We start from the raw sequence: 10810 nt of genomic DNA on the forward strand, positions 1-10810 counted from the left end.
GCATTTTGAGTAATTTCGAAATTTACAAAAATAACAGTTCAATTCGGCAACCTATACATTTTTTTTATTGAAGTAATACTTGAAAGTGAAATTTTAATATGTGATCTGGAAGAAAGTTTAACACGATGCAGTCTATAATACGCATGCAAACACGAGCCAAAGTCGTCTAGACAGCCGACCGTGTGAGGCGGCATTAACCTGTATATATTCGCTAACGTGAAAATCGGGGGACGTAACAAGCGTATCGGGATGCCTAATTTATTCGTATGGTAAGTCCATATGCAGTTTGTTTGAATGCGAAACGAACACTAAAGACACCAACATTAGATACAAATACGAAACATGATGTTGTTTCAAGAATAGTTAGTGGAAAAGTGCGTGGATTCAAATCTCAGTGTGAAAATTTTGAACGAGGTTCAAGGAATAAAATCCTGCTGCTAGGAAAAAACATTTTCACTTTCTTATATAACAGACTATTGCATTATTGAAACTATATACACTTTAATCAAAAAATTATTTTTCATTTTTATTAGTTTTACTAATAATTGTCATAATAACTTTCAATACACAGTTCAGCCTTTGGTTTCGTTATTTAATACTAAGTAAGATTACAGCCTTATATTTTGGTTGTAATAAAAATTACTATATAAAAAATCTAATTACCTTCAAACAAGAGCAAGGTCACTGTATACATAAAATTTAAAGAAAAAAAACATCACCCCTTCTCTCCCCCAATCATGAAGAAAATTTTGATACTTCTTGATGAAATTTTGCACACTTAGCGTTCAAAAAAAGAAGAAAATTACGTCTACATCTGACGTCGAAAAAACTACCCAAATCACCCATCCAAACAATTTAGATTTCTTAATGAAAAATTTAAATAATGTATTTTATAGAACAAATTGTTTATATATGGGTACTCCACATTCATTGCTCTTTAAAATAGTTTCTGGTGACATACATTGTGTGATTAAATATTATCGCGTACTTTAAAATATTTGAATCTTAATATTTTCAAATATTAATTTCAAAATGTTTAGTGTATAAAATCAAAAATAAGTATAACTTATAGCACGCTTACATATGTACACGCACAATTTCTTACGTCACTTTATTCTCATTATACGAGAAACAATTTTCACTACAGAAGTTCGAAAACTGTAAATTAATTTTTTTAGCCAACGTAATTATAGTGTTGCGCTTTCCTTGGACAGCTCAGAGCAGAAAGTTGACGTCAGCTTAAATACGTGACAGGTTTGAGTTCCGGCAAATTATTTTGCTGCTTGAAATTTTTACTTCCATAAATCTATTTTGTTTCCAAGATATAATTTTTTTTTCTAAATTATCTCTGAAAGTTAGTGGGGACTGTGAAGAGTATTTACTAATCATAAAATTAAGTTAATTTTTCTTTCATTCCAGAATTAAAGTTCATATGCACGGTATAGAAATTACAGTAAATTTACGTACTTTTCAACGAATAACTAACCTCAAGTAAACGATGCATTCTTCGAAATATCAAATTACTGAATTTTCTTCATAGAAACTACGCCTTATTTTGATTTCCAAGTGGGAAGCCTAATATGTACATCAAGCTCTGTCCCTGCCCGAACACGCCCGAATATTCACCTTCGGCCAACCTCGGCTTTATTTATATATATTTATATTTCTCTGTTTATTTTAATGTAGCTATACCAACCTAACTAACCGTCCATAGTGTTTTAATGTAGCTAACCTAACCGACCACTTTTAATATTTGAATTCATTTTTCCTGCGCAAAAAAAAAAACAAACACCGAGATCGGCCGAAGGTGAATATTCAGGCGTGTTCGGGCAGGGACAGAACTTGATGTACATCTAAGGCTTCTCTTTCCAAGTTGTAGGCTTCGTTCTAAACAAAGATAAAACAACACGTAGACAAAATAAGTGTGTTCTTAAAAAGGTTTGAAAAGTTTGTAAATGTACCAAAACTATTATTCTTTTGGATTCGTGTTCAAAGGAAGTGATTTCAGTGTCCGTAAATTTATGAAGTTCTCTAAATAATTTGTAACCAGGGTCCTTTGTAGATTAAAAGGTGATAATTTTAAACAGTGTGACGTGTTATTTTGACTCGTGTTCTGCAACGAGAAAGTTCATTTCAGATATTAGTTTTTACATGCTCCGTTGCCCCATTTGTTCATTTTAACCTTAGGTTTTGAATAACGGCTGGTTTACTTTGATTAAAAAATTACTTTAAAAATTTGCTGATATAGTCAACATATCTTAAACGATTTTCCCACTAACCTTACCTCGGTTTCACTAACTTAATTAAGTTATCCAATTCCTACTGATGTATCACAGTGCATATTAAGTCTTGTTGCAAACTTTTTCACCTTAAATATATATATGACAATTTTTTCAAGCAAATAACGTGAAGTGTGTGTGTGTGTGTATATATATACTTAACGTTATTTGCTTGAAAAAATTGTCATATATTCAGAATTTTTTTTTACTTGACCAATAATGGAATGTTAGTCATTTACTAGAAGTTCATTTTCTTTTGTTTTGCAGCTAGTCGATAAATTAAAATTAACATTTATAGTTGCAATATTTGAAATATTGTTTTCCAATTGCTACCAAAAGTGGCGAGAAAAAATTATGTATATGTAATAATAGAGAGAGACAAATATGTATATATAATACTAGATAGAAAAAATATGTATATTTAATACTAGATAGAAACAAATATATATATAATACTAGATAGAAACAAATATGTTAATATAATGAAAGTTGAGTCAGGTGACTTGAAACATGGAGGTAAGAAGTAATATTTGCAATATTAATACTTGAAAAAAAAAGTACAAATGAGAACACGCAGAGCAAAATCATTTTTGGTTATAATGAAGTTTAATTATAGTTTCTGGAAGATAAAGATATTAAATAAATATATAGCATGTTAGCCTTCATGCAGCTACGATTTGTCTTGCTATCCAATTGACAACCATTTGACTTCAACTTCAGAGTCTCCATTGACCTAATATCCCAATGCTTGAAACTGTACCCAGTCTCAACAGAAGAACATTGGTGGCGCAGGGCATTTTTCGGGACAAGGATTCCGTTGTGAGGAATGTGGCAGGAATTAGAACCGTACACGAATTCTTTCCTCGGTCTCAGCTTCGCCACTACTGCAACTTCTCCTAGCAATCAAACCCCCTCCCTTTCTTTCAACCTCCTCCCTTTCCATTCCTGTCCCCCCACCCCACCCTAACCAAACATCCATTATTCACCTTACCCGGGCAGGGCAAAGCGTCTCGCTTAGCGCTAACTTTCTCCTGCCTTATTCTCGCTGCCTCGTTAACCCCGGTTTAGGGGAAGAACGTCGCGCGATGCTAATTCGGGTAGCATGTTTCCCCCAAACGGATTAGTGAACAAAAGTAAAAATTATCTGCAATATACCTTTGAACAAACAGTAACCCAGTGCCTACAGAAAACGTATACTAATATCCTTTAAATTGATATTACTAAATAAAATACACCAAATGTCGTCGGGAAGTTTTTCGTAATTATATTTATGGAACAAAACTAACACCTACTAAAACTTACGTAGGATAAATAATTAAAACCAGTTTAATTTAACATGTTCTTACGGCTTGGTTTAATTAAAAGTGAAATATTAAAATAGAATATACTTTTACCAATAACATTATTCAAAAATGTACAACAGCTGAGATTTGAGGCACTTATGTCACGTCTGTTAGCAATTTCTTCATGACGTATCGGTGTGAGATATATTTATATTGAGCAGTATAGTTTATTTTAACGAACTTAAATGAAAACGTGATTATTTGTAGTTAAAAGTAATGACTAATAAGTTGTTAACTAACATGATTAGAGGATAATAATATAACCAATTACTAATAACGATATAAAAATAAAAACACACATATTAACTATGTACTAGTTTTCCCTGCGTTAAGATTAGCTTCATTCCGGAAAGTTAAATTAAATCATTTTGTTTCCTTCAGCTAAGTGAATTAGAACACTATTAATATTTCCCTTTGACTCGCATTGTCTAATGACGAAAATTGGCTGACGTAAGCTAGCTACTCGTCAAATGAAACTACGAAAAAAAGCTTAACTGAACCAAAAATTTATCTGTTTGTATATTGCAAACAAATATATTTATAGTTGCATTAAAAAATAAAGACCTCGTTAGTACAATAAAACAATTTTTTTCCAACATACAAATGAAATAAAAATATTTTCAAGATTCTTATATTGGGAGGTCATGACTCGTAGATGAATTTTGGACTAATGCCATGAAATCGATTTTGTCGACAAAGCCAACCTTGAGACCCGAAAAACCAAACGGACATGTAGAGAGGACTAACAAAATGGAACGTTGCAGTTTCTCGTTGAATAAAATCTTTTGTGTTCGTCTGTGCTAATTTCGTTGAGCCTAGCATAGTTTGTCCATACCTACTGCCCTTGTTGTTCGTAAGTTTGTTGAACGTTTCATTTGCATTCTTTACTTCATTTGTGCTGTAATTTGTGTTGTTGATTGTTTTATCTTCTATAACTATAAACAATTTTTTTTCTCGTAAATTTGTTTTGTTAAAAAAAACATTCTCCTTTAGTTTGTCACTTGTCTTTTTGGTGCGAGGAAAGCACGGTGATTGTATCGAGAACGTTTCCAACACAACACGTGCCAGATACAAATCAACCTTTCAGCAACTACATCAACATCTCTGCGAAAGAGGGATAGTTTGCAAATTGCGGACGGAATTCTGGGCGTGCAAGATGGGTGTCCTGTCGTTGTGTCTCTTTCGGTCCTCCTGTTTTTCGTCACTTCACAACACGGCACCTACCGCCATCTAGTACTTCACCCGTTTAGCTCCTATCATACATTGTTTGGTGTCTTCTGCTCGCCTACTTGTTTTTTTATCGCCCCCTAACGTATATTGACACAAAATTTAAAACACTTGATACGAAAACTATTTTATTGAGATACATAATTTTGGGGTTACTCCAGTTGTCATTGTAAAACCTCGATAATGGATAACAAAGATAAATTCACATCAAACGGGGAACAAGCCAATATCAACTGATGTCAAATGTTGCATGCTTGTGACATTTGACATCATCTCACGTTTTCTTGTTCTAATATTTGTTTTCCAAATTTTGAGGTTTGTCCATAACATTGTTTTGAATCTCACTTCGACATCCCAAGAATCGTCCAAAGAAAACAATTTTTCTGTACTTTTACAAAATATTTCTTTGTAAACCAGTTTCCAAGAACAACTTTGTAATACTGCAAGAAAGGTAAGGTATTGTATTTTTGTACAAAACATAGCTATGGTTATTTTTGCATGAATGAAATACGTTTTTCGAGGTAAAACTGAGTAGTACTTACAAAAATTAGCGCAAAATTTCATATTTTAATTAATGTTTCACTCAAACATATTTTTTCCAAACAATGGAAAAGATAATCAAATATTAAACATTTTGATTTTGTTAGGTTTCACCGTTCTTATTGATATCCGCAGTAAACGCAGGAAAGCTAGTCAGGAAACGGTTTACAAATAACTTTAACTATTTGAAGTACTGGGAAAACACAAAGCGTAAATGCCCTGGTAGAGATCCGAACCCAGTATTACTGCTAAAGCTAATTTGTAGTGACACAGTTTTTTTTCCCACGTAAATGTACAATTCACAAATATCTCTATTCTTACGATATTATTAATTTAATTCCATTCACAGATATATTTACTGTGTATTTTTTTTCTTTTTTTTTGGTTGTATACCAAACGCAAGTTTTTCGCGAGGATGAAAGTCTGCAAGCTTTACATTATTTAAATCACGTCTTCGCGCGCAGCCCTCGTGTTACACTAAAAGGGAGATCGGATCTAGCTCTCTGTGTCTGGTGTTGGGGGGGTAAAAAAAAGGGGGGGGGGTGTGCCGCACTCTCCGTGATGACTCCGAAGCTTGCTGGAGTGTCCAGTGTCCCCCCCCCCCCCCTCCAACTAACCTCCGCACAAATCTGCCACGGACACGAGGCCCAAGTGCAATAAATCCCCACCGGACAAACACGAGACGCTTTGGCTTCATTTCCCGAGAGTAACGGGGCTGAGAGCGGAAGTTATGTATTCCCCGCAAGCCGTGTCTCAGGCCTCGGTTCAGAAATTGCGAGACGGCAAAAACACGCGGTTTGTTACACGAGCGTTTTCTACGTAGTTCAGTGATAATTCCTTGGTTATATTTTGTTCGGCTTCTTTGTTTAAAAACACTCACTTCTTGGTGGCATTATTTTTTTTTTTGATGTGACGTCTAATAAATCGATGAACGCCGGCTGCACGCACTAAAAAGTGTCCCGTTACGCACATTGTTCCGTTACGCTGTGTCCCGTTACGCTCATTGTTCCGTTACGCTGTCGGCGAGTGCAGTAATAATAGGTTATGTTACAATTGACTAAAAAATTATGGTGATTCATATAATTGATGATAGATATTTGATTACACTTTATTTATATGAAAACTTATTCATAATTACATTTAAACTTTATAGCTAAACGTCAGTTTTTAAAATTAGTTACAAGTCATCTACACGTGAACTGTTTCGTAGACTGTTTATAAAGTGAAGTGAAAAGTTAGTGTGGTTTTCATTGCTTATTACAACAACAATTTCTACAATAAAGGTTTATTATTCTTGCATTTTAAAAATCTGTTTACTAGTATAATTTCAAGTATTTATTCTTTTATTATTAAAATAAAAATGATTCAATTTTATTCATAAAAGTATGCAATCATTTCATCAATGTTTTGTTATGACATTGTCACGTTAAACTATCGTCCGTAAACCGACTTTACAGACAATTTTTTTTTACGATTCCTTCCAGTGGGATCCTTTCAAAGATATTACCCAATTTTCTAGCGTAAGCCGTTATACAGCTACGATTTGCTTTGTTAACCAATTGCTAAGACAGACTTAAATCCATAGACACTATCACTACCCACATGTGGTGGAGTCGTAGTAAAATTTGTATTCTGCTTCTGAACCTCCTTGTTATGGTTAATGATTGTATTATTTTAATAATGATGTAATTAGTATACATTTATTGTAATTGTGTTGTTTGTGAGGAACCAGGCAAAGATTGTTAGTTGCATTGCATGTTTAACAAAAACATAAATTCTGATGTTTATTTGCGATTTAACCTGCCCAGTCATTTATTTGATGGACGCGGTATTTCAACCGGGCAAAGGTAGCAACCGTTCAGCTGAGCTCACGGTAACATACTTCTTCCGTTACATTTCTGCCTTGCTGTGATTGAAACTTTTATTTCCTGCGATATAACCCCGCATCTTTTCAGAAAAAGAAAAAAAAAGAAATTGGAATTATAATAAAATACGGGAAAAAAACTGTGATTGAATCTTTCAGTACTCGCCAGGAATGTCCAATATATAACCTTGGTAACGAGAAAATTCATGTGTTATAATTTTGCAAATACACTTATAATACAAAACTCGGACATTAAATTTAACCTAAAAATCTTTACAACAGTAAAAATACGAAAATTGTAATTTCAACTGCGTTTCTGGACGCGAAGCACACGTAGTTTCCGCAACCGCAACTAGAATTCGTTGCCGGAGCAGCTACGTCGACTAGTAAATCAATCTATTTTCAGAGCGAAATGTTAAGCTTATAATGAAACAACTCCGATAAAACAGAAACAAAACTTTAAAAAATATTAAACACCTGCTTTGACAATTAATAATATAATGATTCCCTTTGGCTTTGTGAACATTGTTTTGCACCATCCGCCACAGATGGTAGCATCGTGATTACACATTTCCGTTCCATGTTACTTCCGTACGATTCAAGAACTTACTCCAAATATTTTGTACCTAGGATTGGTTTAAAAATATGTTGTATGTTTGATAGAATCAGCCAATTATAATCGTGATAGAGTGAAAATGGGAAGGGCTTGCTTTTCTTACTCAACGAATCTTTAATATAGCAAAGAAAACGTGGGAGTTTTAAGAAGTTATAAAGGTAAAATATCTAAAGTAATGGTAATAATTATATCGTAAATATATATTAATTATTTCCAAAATATATAATAACACGGGACAATAAATTTCAAATATCACGGAAATTAATTTTATTTTGTAAGTAATAAAGTTATTCAAAAAAAAGAAATGTTTATTTTATAATTGAAGAATGCGTAAAAATTATAAAAAAGTTAAGTTTTCCCATCCAGTGCTGTAATACCTTAATTTCATTAAGAATTATTAAACATAAAAATTCAGCTGACCTAGTTCAACAATAAATTAAATTAGATTGACAGAATTTTAAAAAATGATTTAAATTATCAGTTTAATTTTATGTGATAGAGGGATTTGAAAGTCATATTGTGTTCAATATTACTCCTCCAACTTGTGTTGTCAAATATTGTTAGAGACGTAATTATTATAGTGTACCAGGACCTTAAGGCATTACGTTCATAGCGAATGTTGTGGGTTTTAGCCCAAAATTACTCCCCTTCCATCTCTTTCTTTGGAATCACTCAAATTTATGACTTTCGTACCCAAGTTGAGTAAACTGTAATCTGTTCATAAATTTGCGATGTAAAAAAAAAGACCCTTACGTACAGTATTCTTATGGAGCGTGATTTTATAAGATGAAGAAGCATACCCGACGTTTTTATTCAGGAAGTCATTGGTACAACTTTGATCGATGGCTAGATGTTAGAAGAGAGGATGGAATTTTTATCCACCCAAACACTTTTACATATATCCATTCTAATGGCAGCCCTAAGTCTTAATGCTGACCACTTTAGAAAGTCATTTCTATAGTAAAACGCACACAAATCCAAATTTACAAGCAAATTATTGTTCCCTGCATTTGACCTCCCTGTTTTAACTTCGGGAAGCGATGAATACTTGGCCAGCCATGGAAGAATGCACCTTTTGTTTTAGGGCCATTTGGCAGGTGATCGTGCAAAAAAATACTAAATACGTATGTATGTTTGATTTGATTTACACTACAAAATGAACAAAGTTTCACGCAAAAAAATACTGGTAGGAGAGAACATATTCATAATACACCCATCAAGTGTTTGATAATGCACTTAAATACAATACCCATCGGTTTCTGCAAGAGATTAAACATGACGAAACGTTACAGAGAAGTAGAAAAGTATTTTATTTTCCAGACTGTGTTGAAATAGCAGAGGGTATCATCAACGTTGGAGCGTTTCAAGAGCTCAAAGTAAAATCTCCATCTCGTTTTATCTTAACGTTGAAGAAGATATGGCAATTCTTTCTTCCAAACACTTTAAAGAAAGATCACATTTTCTTCGTGGTTTTGCTTTCGAAAGACCAAAGAAGAAAAAAGCACTCTGCTCTCAGGGTGCGTAAAGAAAAGACCTTTGTTATTTTAGAGTTCTATCGCTCTCGTGAGCTTTAATTGAAATCCCTATTGATCGCCGCGTTTAGTCGACAAAGATGAGGCACAAAGAAGAGGGACGACTGTCCATTAATGCGGCGGCAGACAACCGTTACAGGAAAACCCACCAGCCTCATCACCCACGGATCACAGATGCCAGCAAGCTTAATGCTGCAGTCCGTTTTAAAACATTACTTTGGAAAAAAAAACTGCAACTGCTGGTCTACACCGTATATCATAAAGGAAAAAAACTGAATAACGAACAAAAATGATGAGTATACAAACACACACGAAACGTGCCAAAAATCCATCCCATGTCAAGTGTTAAATCCGTAGACAGCACTGAGAATCACGTGGAAGGATATTATTACAGCACAGACGAATACAATGGACTGACAACGACGAGACATTTGCAACAAGACCGGTAAACACATACCTACAACAACATTGAGCATCAGTGACAGACAGAGGAACCTAACCACGATACTAAACTGATAATCTTGTCAACACAATGACTATACAGCAAATGCACAGGTGAACCCAGCGATGAAATTTAACAGAGTGTCTGACAAACACAATGACGACAGCACAAGCGAACCCAGTAGTTGAGTGTTTGTGTATTCACATTTCTTTGTATGTGGTCTTCGGGTTTTCTTCATGATATGTGGTCTGAACCAGCAATTACGTATGTCATCTCCACTGCAGGTATCATTCAAAGAACGCTATAGTGTACGCATCGTTTTGTCACTGTTTCCTGGTCAACGGTGTTTGTAACCTTTATGGACAGAAAAAAAATTGTACTCTTACAAAAAATCACTTTAGAAACCAGTAGCCAATACATAGTTTTTAATACTACAATAAATATATCGCAAATTATTTGCAGGTATGAAATACGTTATTCCAGATAATACCGTGTATATATATATATATATATATATATATATATATATATATATTGTTTACACATTTGCTTCGTAAATTTATACTTTTATTTAAGCACAACTTTTTAAAACCAGGGAAAAGATAATTGAATATTAAATAGGACTTTATTTTATTTTATGATGGTTATTAATGCGCGCAGTTAATACTGGAAAGCTATTCAATGAACGGTTTACAAATAACTAACTATTAGAGGTACTAGTACATCTTAAATCATAAATGGTCGGGTAAGAATCCGAACCCAGTACTACTGCAAACACTATTTTGTAGTGGTACAGTTGTTTTCATGTAAATTAAGAATTTTCAAAAATTGGTTATTTTACATGATATTTCATGTTCAATTTACAAAAAATAATAATAATTTTAATTGTGTGCAAAAATAATTTTTCACTCATGAAAATCTTCAGCTTTTTTTTTTTACTGTCGCACACTTGTGTTTGGATTCGTCA

This window comes from Bacillus rossius, chromosome 10, assembly GCF_032445375.1.
Source record: "Bacillus rossius redtenbacheri isolate Brsri chromosome 10, Brsri_v3, whole genome shotgun sequence".
NCBI lineage: Eukaryota > Metazoa > Arthropoda > Insecta > Phasmatodea > Bacillidae > Bacillus > Bacillus rossius.